Source organism: Aristolochia californica, unplaced genomic scaffold (genome assembly GCF_029961685.1).
Source record: "Aristolochia californica isolate CCGP_79_NKW_82.1479 unplaced genomic scaffold, dmAriCali1.0.hap1 SCAF_3, whole genome shotgun sequence".
In the NCBI taxonomy this organism is placed as follows: Eukaryota; Viridiplantae; Streptophyta; class Magnoliopsida; order Piperales; family Aristolochiaceae; genus Aristolochia; species Aristolochia californica.
The window spans coordinates 16,437,140-16,445,076 of NW_027181992.1; the positions used below are offsets into that span (position 1 = coordinate 16,437,140).

A 7,937-nucleotide genomic window follows, 5' to 3' on the forward strand; every position below is an offset into this window, starting at 1 on the left:
CACGGGCGCCGCTCCCCAGGTGAACCATTAGCTCCCTTTGTTGAAGAGGTAGAACATATTTATAGGAAAACACCTGAAGTCAAGTTAGGAGCTACCATGGCCAATCAGGGTGAACCATTATAGTTACCTCCAGCAGGTGACCATAGAGCCTTGAGGGATTATTCTATCTCATCCAACTTCACATCACCTTCTTGCATTATATTGCCACCCACTACTGCTACCAGTTATGAGTTGAAACCGGGTGTGATCCAACTCCTCCCTACATTCTTTGGGTTGGAGAAAGAGGACCCTTATTACCACATCAAGGAATTCTTAGATATCTGTGCGACTTTCAAATTCCAGAATTTCTCAGATGACTCTATCCTGTTAAGACTTTTTCCATTTTCACTTAAGGATAAGGCCAAGTCTTGGCTTAATTCCTTAGAGGTGGCCAACATTACTTCATGGGACACATTAGTCACGAAATTTTTGTCCAAGTACTTTCCCATTCAGAGAACTACAACCCTCAGGAGAGAAATCTCTAACTTTATGCAGCAGGAAGGTGAACACTTTTATGAGGCTTGGGAGAAATGGAAGGATTTGATCTGTAGGTGTCCACATCATGGGTTTGAGAAATGACATTTAGTGCAATACTTTTATCAAGGTCTTACACCCCAGGTTAGATCCATGGTAGATGCAACGAATGGTGGGAGTTTGATGCTAGTGAGGCGTGGGACTTCTTTGAAACATTGAGTGATCAATCTCAGTAATGGGGTTCGTCATTTAATGTTGATAGGAGATCCCACGAAGCCAAAAGAGGGGGTCTCTACGAGGTTAGTGAAACACCCATGCTCATGGCCAAGATTGAGGGGTTGACTAGAAAGATTGATGCCCTTATGGTGTCCAAGAGTTCACCTGCTCCTAACCCATCTACTGTCTATGCCATATGCTCTAGTTCATCTCATCCCACACAAATGTGTCCATCTAGTTCATCATACCCGGAGCTCATTGAGGACTTGAATGCAGTCCAGAATTTTCATAGACCAAACCAGAACGATCCTTTTTCGGAAACATATAATCCGGGTTGGTCGAGGCACCCAAATTTCTCATGGCCCAAGGGCCCACAGGTTGGGGGTCCTCCATGGTTTACTCAACCCCAAGCTCTGCGCCCACACTTCACTCAACAACCATTGATTCCACAAAAACCTTCACTTGAGGATACACTTCAATTATTCATGCAGAATACACAATCCTCCATTGCTAAACTTGAAATGCAAGTGAGTCAGTTGGCCAGCCATATGAGTGAACAGGCACAAAATAGACTCCCGAGTCAAACCATTCCTAACCCCAAAAGCACACATGAGAATGGGTCGAGTTCCAATCGCCACCACAAGCAAGCCAAAGCCATAACCACCCTTAGGAGTGGTTGTGAGTTGAACAATGGGGTAGGGACCACTAAGTCTAAGGAGTCAAAGGATGACAATGGGGACACATCATTGAGTGAAGAACCTCCAAGTTCTCCATCAACAGCCAGGCAGATCCCTAACCAAGTCTCATCAGCTCCTTATCCGCAGAGGTTATCGAGCCCAGCTAGGAAAGGAGATAACATGCATAAAACATTGTAACTGTTTAGTATGGTTCACATTAACATTCTACTTCTTGATGCTATTAGGCAAGTCCCTGCTTATGCCCTATTTTTGAAAGACCTTTGCACACATAATAGAAAACAATATGTTAACAAAAAGGTCTTTCTTACTGAGAATATAAGCTCAATTCTGAAGCACAACACTCCTCCTAAAGTTAAAGATACTGGATGCCCCACAATTTCATGTGTTATTGGTGAACATACCATCCAGAGAGCTCTTCTTGACTTAGGGGCAAGTGTGAATTTGCTTCCTTTCTTTTTGTACTAGCAATTAGGTTTGGGGGAATTGAAGCCTACCCCCATCACACTTCAACTAGCTGACTGTTCTGTCAAGATACCACAAGGAATAGTTGAAGATGTTTTGATAAAAGTGGACAAATTTCTATTCCCGGTTGATTTCATTGTTCTTGATACAGAACTAGTAGTTAATGTCACCAACCAAATTACTGTCATCCTAGGATGTCCCTTCTTAGCCACATCTAATGCTGTCATTCATTGTAAAAGTGGTGAGTTGGAGTTGTCTTTTGGAAATTTTAAGGTCTCGTTGAATGTCTTTAATGTCGGGCACCATCCACTTGAGTCTAATGATCTGAGTCCTGCATTTAAGATAGAGACTGTTATGCTTGATGACAAATCCACTCTTAAATCTTTGGAGTCTTACATAACATCTTTAGACATGGACTATTTTGATGAGGAAACATATTTCCAAGAGGTTGACTTTTTACTTAGTTTTGTACCTCTGTTGGAGGAAACTTATGAGGTTGTCACAACTGATCATCCACATGATCTTCATCTTGATTTGGACAAACCTCTTGAAAATTCCATGCTAGATCTTAAGCCACTTCCTCCCAAGTTGAAGTATACGTTCTTGGGGCCCATCAACTCATTGCCAGTCATTATTGCTTCTGATTTGAGTACTGAGCAAGAGGAACAATTGACTTAAGTTTTACGAGCACACAGAGATGCATTGGGGTGGACTCTTGATGCCTTAAAAGGGATTAACCCCTCCATATGCATGTATCATATTCATTTGGAGGAGGAGACTAAAGCCTCACATGAGATGCAACGTAGGTTAAATCCCCATATGCAGGAGGTTGTGAGAGAAGAAGTCATCAGGTTGCTTGTGTTAGGCATCATTTACCCTATTTCTGATAGCACCTGGGTGAGTCCAATTCAAGTTGTCCCTAAGAAAGGGGGGATAACGATAATGAAAATGAGAGTGGTGAATTGATTCCCACAAGAACTACCACCAAGTGGCATGTCTGCATTAACTATAAAAACTTAATTCCGCCACTAGGAAGGATCACTTCCCACTCCCTTTCATTGATCAGGTGCTAGAGCGATTGGCTGGCCACAATTTTTATTGCTTCTTAGATAGATACTCCGGCTACAACAAAATTCCCATTGCTCCAGAAGACCAGGAAAAGACCACATTCACGTGTCCATTTGGCACCTATTGTGGACTCAATAGCACACCGAGTCACACAACGAAGAAGACAACAACAACTCACTCAATAGGATTTAATTCTTATATTTCTTTGAGTAGGATTTATTTCTTATATTTTTTTAAGTAGGATTTATTTCTTATATTGTTTTAAGTAGGAGTTATTTCTAATTACTTTATATGTAAGGGCATTATGGGGAATTATTGTAACCCTAACCCTAAAACTCCCTATTTAAGGGATAGGTATGAATGAAATAGGTAAGCTTTGAGATTTTAGAATAACCTAGTCTAAATAGGTTAAGATCACCTCTTGATCTTGAGTTTAAGGTTTACTCCAAAAATCCAACCTATCCTTCACCCTCCATTGCCATCCATCTTCACCCAAATTCATCCACCATATTCCCTACTAAGAAAAGGAGCTTCCTGCCCCTTTTCCAAGCCCAAAGAGGAGGTCTATCCTCCCTCTCGGCAGCAGCAGCAAGAGAGGCCCAATTCCTCCCTTACCAAGCAGCAAAGTGAGGATTTTTATACCCAAATCTTGAGCAAATTCTGGTGCAACGTGGGAGCTGATCATAGCATCAAAGAAGAGGTATTAATCTATCCCAAACTCGTGTTTCAAGTTATTTAAGAAAGAAGGATTGCATTCTTAGCTAGAGCAGCAACAAAGAGGGCCAAACCCTCTTTGTCGTGACCAAGAAAAGAGAGCAACTTGCTCTAGCAAGGTCAGCATTGCTGTGGGGTCTTCTACCTAGCACAACAACTTGGTAGGACCCTCAAAAGAGGATCTTTCCTCCTGGCTAAGCACTGGTTAAGGAGAAATACTCATACATAGACCCTTGACGTGAAGTGAGTAAATTCTGAGTGCTGGATTCACAAATCCCATGCCGTGTTACTCGATCCATGACCCGGGACCGTAACAACTTGGTATCAGAGCAGGGTAACATGGAGGATCATATCAACAATGAAGAAATCCAAATCAGGATACAAAAGATAGCAGATAGCCTTAAAACAGCACAACCAGTGTTGGGAAAGGTTTGTGGTTTGGAAGAAGAGATGAGCCGAATCATTAGCATGCTACAGGAGTTGAGGACAGAGAGACATCAGAGTCCAGAGGTGCGAGAGATTGCTCAACCATATCACAGAAGAGGGGAGCAGTGGCCTGGGCGCACTGCTGTCCAAGCACCTCAGCATGGAGGCACAATCCCAAGGTACACCAAGTTAGAGTTTCCCTCTTTCAATGGTTCTGTGGATCCCGTAATTTGGTTGCATAGATGTGAAATTTTTTTTTGAACCAAGGGACTACTGAATGGGATAAGGTGCAACTAGCCTCTTTCCATATGACAGATGAAGCCATGTTATGGGTGACTCAAGTAGAGAAAGAGAGACCGGGAATGACTTGGGGCGAATTTAAAAATCTATGCATAGTTAGATTTGGGCCTCCCACCAACAGCAACCCATTGGGAGAGTTAGTCCTATTGAGACAAATGGGTTTGGTGGAATACTATCAAAAACTCTTCCAGGAAAAGTTGGCTCGTGCTGGAGAGAGCGTATTGGTTGACCAGCAGGTCTCCTTATTCATAGCAGGTCTCAATGAGTATTTATGGCTAGAGGTAGAACTCCTTATGCCCACGGATCTAGCTCATGCCATGAATATGGCCTGAGCAATGGAACAACGACAACAGTTGCAGCAACGTAAGCTGGGGTCGAGTGAGAGGAACACTTCCTCCATGTGTCAAGGGTGCCGCTATAATTCATCTCAGGGAGCATCTACAGCAGCACCATCCAGACACACTCCGACTACGACTCGGGTAGCCAATCCCCGCCCTGGTAATTCCCTACCGAGCTTTATAAAAAAATTGACTAGTACGGAGATGGCAGAAAGGCGGTCCAAAAATCTCTGTTATAACTGCGATGAGCAGTATTGGGTCAGACACCAATGTAAACGATTATTTTGGCTCGAGATGGAGGATTCAGAGGATCCAGAGGAACCAGAGGATATTATGGAGGAACCACCAGAGATATCCTTGCATGCTATTACTAGGCAGAAATCTCCTACTACAATGCAAGTCTGAGCTCATGTCATCGACCGAGAACTGGTGGGACTAGTCAACTCGGGGAGTACACACAATTTTTCTGAGTTTGACAGCCGTACAACATCTCAAGCTCCAGATACACACTCATCCAACAGCCACCGTCTCAGTGGCCAATGGCGAGAAGGTCCCTAGCTATGGGATTAGTAAGGCGGTAACTTTTTCCATTGGATTTCCTTCATTTAATGAGGAATTTTTTGTTATTCCCCTAATGGGATTTGATATGGTTTTAGGCATTAAATGGTTACAAACATTGGGGCCCATTCTGTGGGACTTTTCGGCTTTAACCATGAGCTTTGATTTGGCAGGAAGTCGGGTGCTCTTACAGGGCTATCAGGTGGACAGGGCCCACCGCATACACACTTTGCAGACACAGGATCAGCCTGACAGTACTAGTGATGGTCTGGTTGAGGAGTTCTATGACCTCTTCCAGGAGCCTTCGGGGTTGCCTCCCATGAGACACTGTGACCACAGGATCTATCTAAAACCAGGTTCTGAGGTAGTAGTCATGCGACCATACCGTTACCTACACCTTCAGAAGGACGAGATAGAGCGTCAGTGCCATGAGATGTTGAAACAGGGTCTTATTCATCCCAGTCGCTCCCCGTTCTCTTCACCCATCTTACTTGTGAAGAAACATGATGGGACATGGAGGTTTTGCGTGGATTATCGGGAGTTGAACGTGCAGACAGTAAAAGACAAGTTCCTGATTCCGGTAGTGGATGAGCTTCTGGATGAGTTACAAGGGTCGTGGTTATTCAATAAACTCGACCTCCGTTCGGGATACCATTAGGTCCGGATGCACCCCTCTGATATCAAGAAGACGGCGTTCCGCACACACCATGGCCACTTTGAGTTCGTCGTCATGCCGTTCAGGTTATCCAATGCACCCTCCACTTTTCAAGCTTTGATGAACGAGGTATTTAGCCCCTATCTTCGAAAATTTGTTCTTGTATTTTTCGATGATATTTTGATATATAGCAAGTCGGTTGAGGAGCACTTGGCACACTTGAGGATTGTTTTCGACTTATTAAGAGCACATCAACTCTATTTGAAACACTCCAAGTGTTCTTTTGCGGCTTCACATGTGGGATATCTGGGACACATTATCTCACATGAGGGGGTTACGGTGGATCCTGAGAAGATCCGAGATATTCACAAGTGGCCACAACCACAGTCGTGTTCTGCATTACGGGGTTTTCTGGGTCTTGCAGGCTACTACCACAAATTTATTAAGATGTATGGGCCAGTGGCAGCACCATTGACGAGTTTACTCAAGAAAAATTCCTTTATTTGGAATGAGGGGGCCACCACGTCATTTGTGGCACTCAAAGCTGCCCTCGCATCTGCCCCAGTATTACAACCTCCCAACTTCGACGAATTGTTCGTGGTAGAGTGCGACGCTTCGGGTGTGGGCATGGGGGCCATTTTACAGCAGCTGGGCCATCCTATTGCTTATTTTAGCAGACAGTTGGCAGTCCGCCATCACAAACTGGCAGCCTATGAGCGCGAATTGATTGGGTTGGCCAAAGCGGTCCAACATTGGAGGCCTTATCTATGGGGCCGGGCTTTTCTCATACGCACGGATCACTACAGCCTTAAATTCTTACTAGAACAACGTTTGACGACGTCGCCACAGCAGCACTGGATCAGTAAGTTGTTGGGGTTTGACTTCTCGGTGGTGTATCGTGCGGGGAGATTAAATAAGGTGGCAGATGCCTTTTCACGGTGTTTTGAAGATCAGCAGTTGGTCTATTCTATCAGCCAGCCGAGATTTCTCATTATGGACTTGGTGCGAGAAGCACATGCTACTAACCTTGCACTGCATGAACTGCATCAATAGATCTCAGAAGGGACAATGAATGTGAAGTGGTCCATCCAGGATTCACTTATTTATTACAAGCATCGGATTTTCCTTCCACCTGAGTCCGAGTTGATTCCAGCTATTCTCTCGGCCTAACGACAGTACACACGAGGGGATCCAGAAGACCTTGCACAGAATTTGAGCTGATTTTTACAGGCAAGCCATGAAACCCTCGATTGCGACTTATGTGGGCGACTGTCAGGTATGCCAGCGCAACAAAGCCGAGCACTTGAGTCCAGCCGGTCTTCTCCAACCTCTGGCCCTTCCTACGCAGGTTTGGGCTGACATTTCAATGGATTTTGTGGAAGGCCTACCCCTGTCAGCCGGCAAATCCCTACTTTTCGTAGTGGTTGATCGATTCTCCAAGTACGGGCATTTTATACCGATGGCACATCTGTATACAGCAACACGGGTTGCTCAGACTTTCCTGGAGCAGATATTCCGCTTACATGGTATTCCAGAATCCATTGTGAGTGACAGAGATGTAGTTTTCACGAGCACCTTTTGGCGGGAACTGTTTTGCTTGAGTGGGACGAAATTGAAGTTCTCCTCCGCCTATCATCAACAGACAGACGGGCAGACTGAGGTGGTGAACCACACCATCGAGATGTATCTACGGTGCTTGGTGGGGGATCGTCCGCGGCAATGGGTTCAATGGCTTCCGTGGGCCGAATACTGTTACAACACTTCGTTCCACTCTGCATTGCAATCCACTCCTTTTCGGGTTATATATGGCCGGGATCCACCTCGCCTCCTCTCGTACAACCCAGGGTCCACCCGCGTGGACACGATTGATCAGGCACTCATAGACAGGGATCTACTGCTACAGAATATCACAGAACGGCTACGATGTGCCCAAGCTCGGATGAAGGATGTATACGACAGAGGCCACCATGAGGTCTCTTTTGAGGTTGG

General features: G+C 44.9%; 1 non-coding gene across 1 annotated transcript; it reads right to left on the reverse strand.

Annotated features, from left to right (window-relative positions):
* Nucleotides 1–501: 501 nt before the first annotated feature.
* On the reverse strand, nt 502–608 carry LOC137960671 (small nucleolar RNA R71). Its single transcript, XR_011114222.1, has one exon. It is a non-coding gene; the product is annotated as a small nucleolar RNA R71 (small nucleolar RNA).
* Between the last annotated feature and the right edge of the window lie 7,329 nt (nt 609–7,937).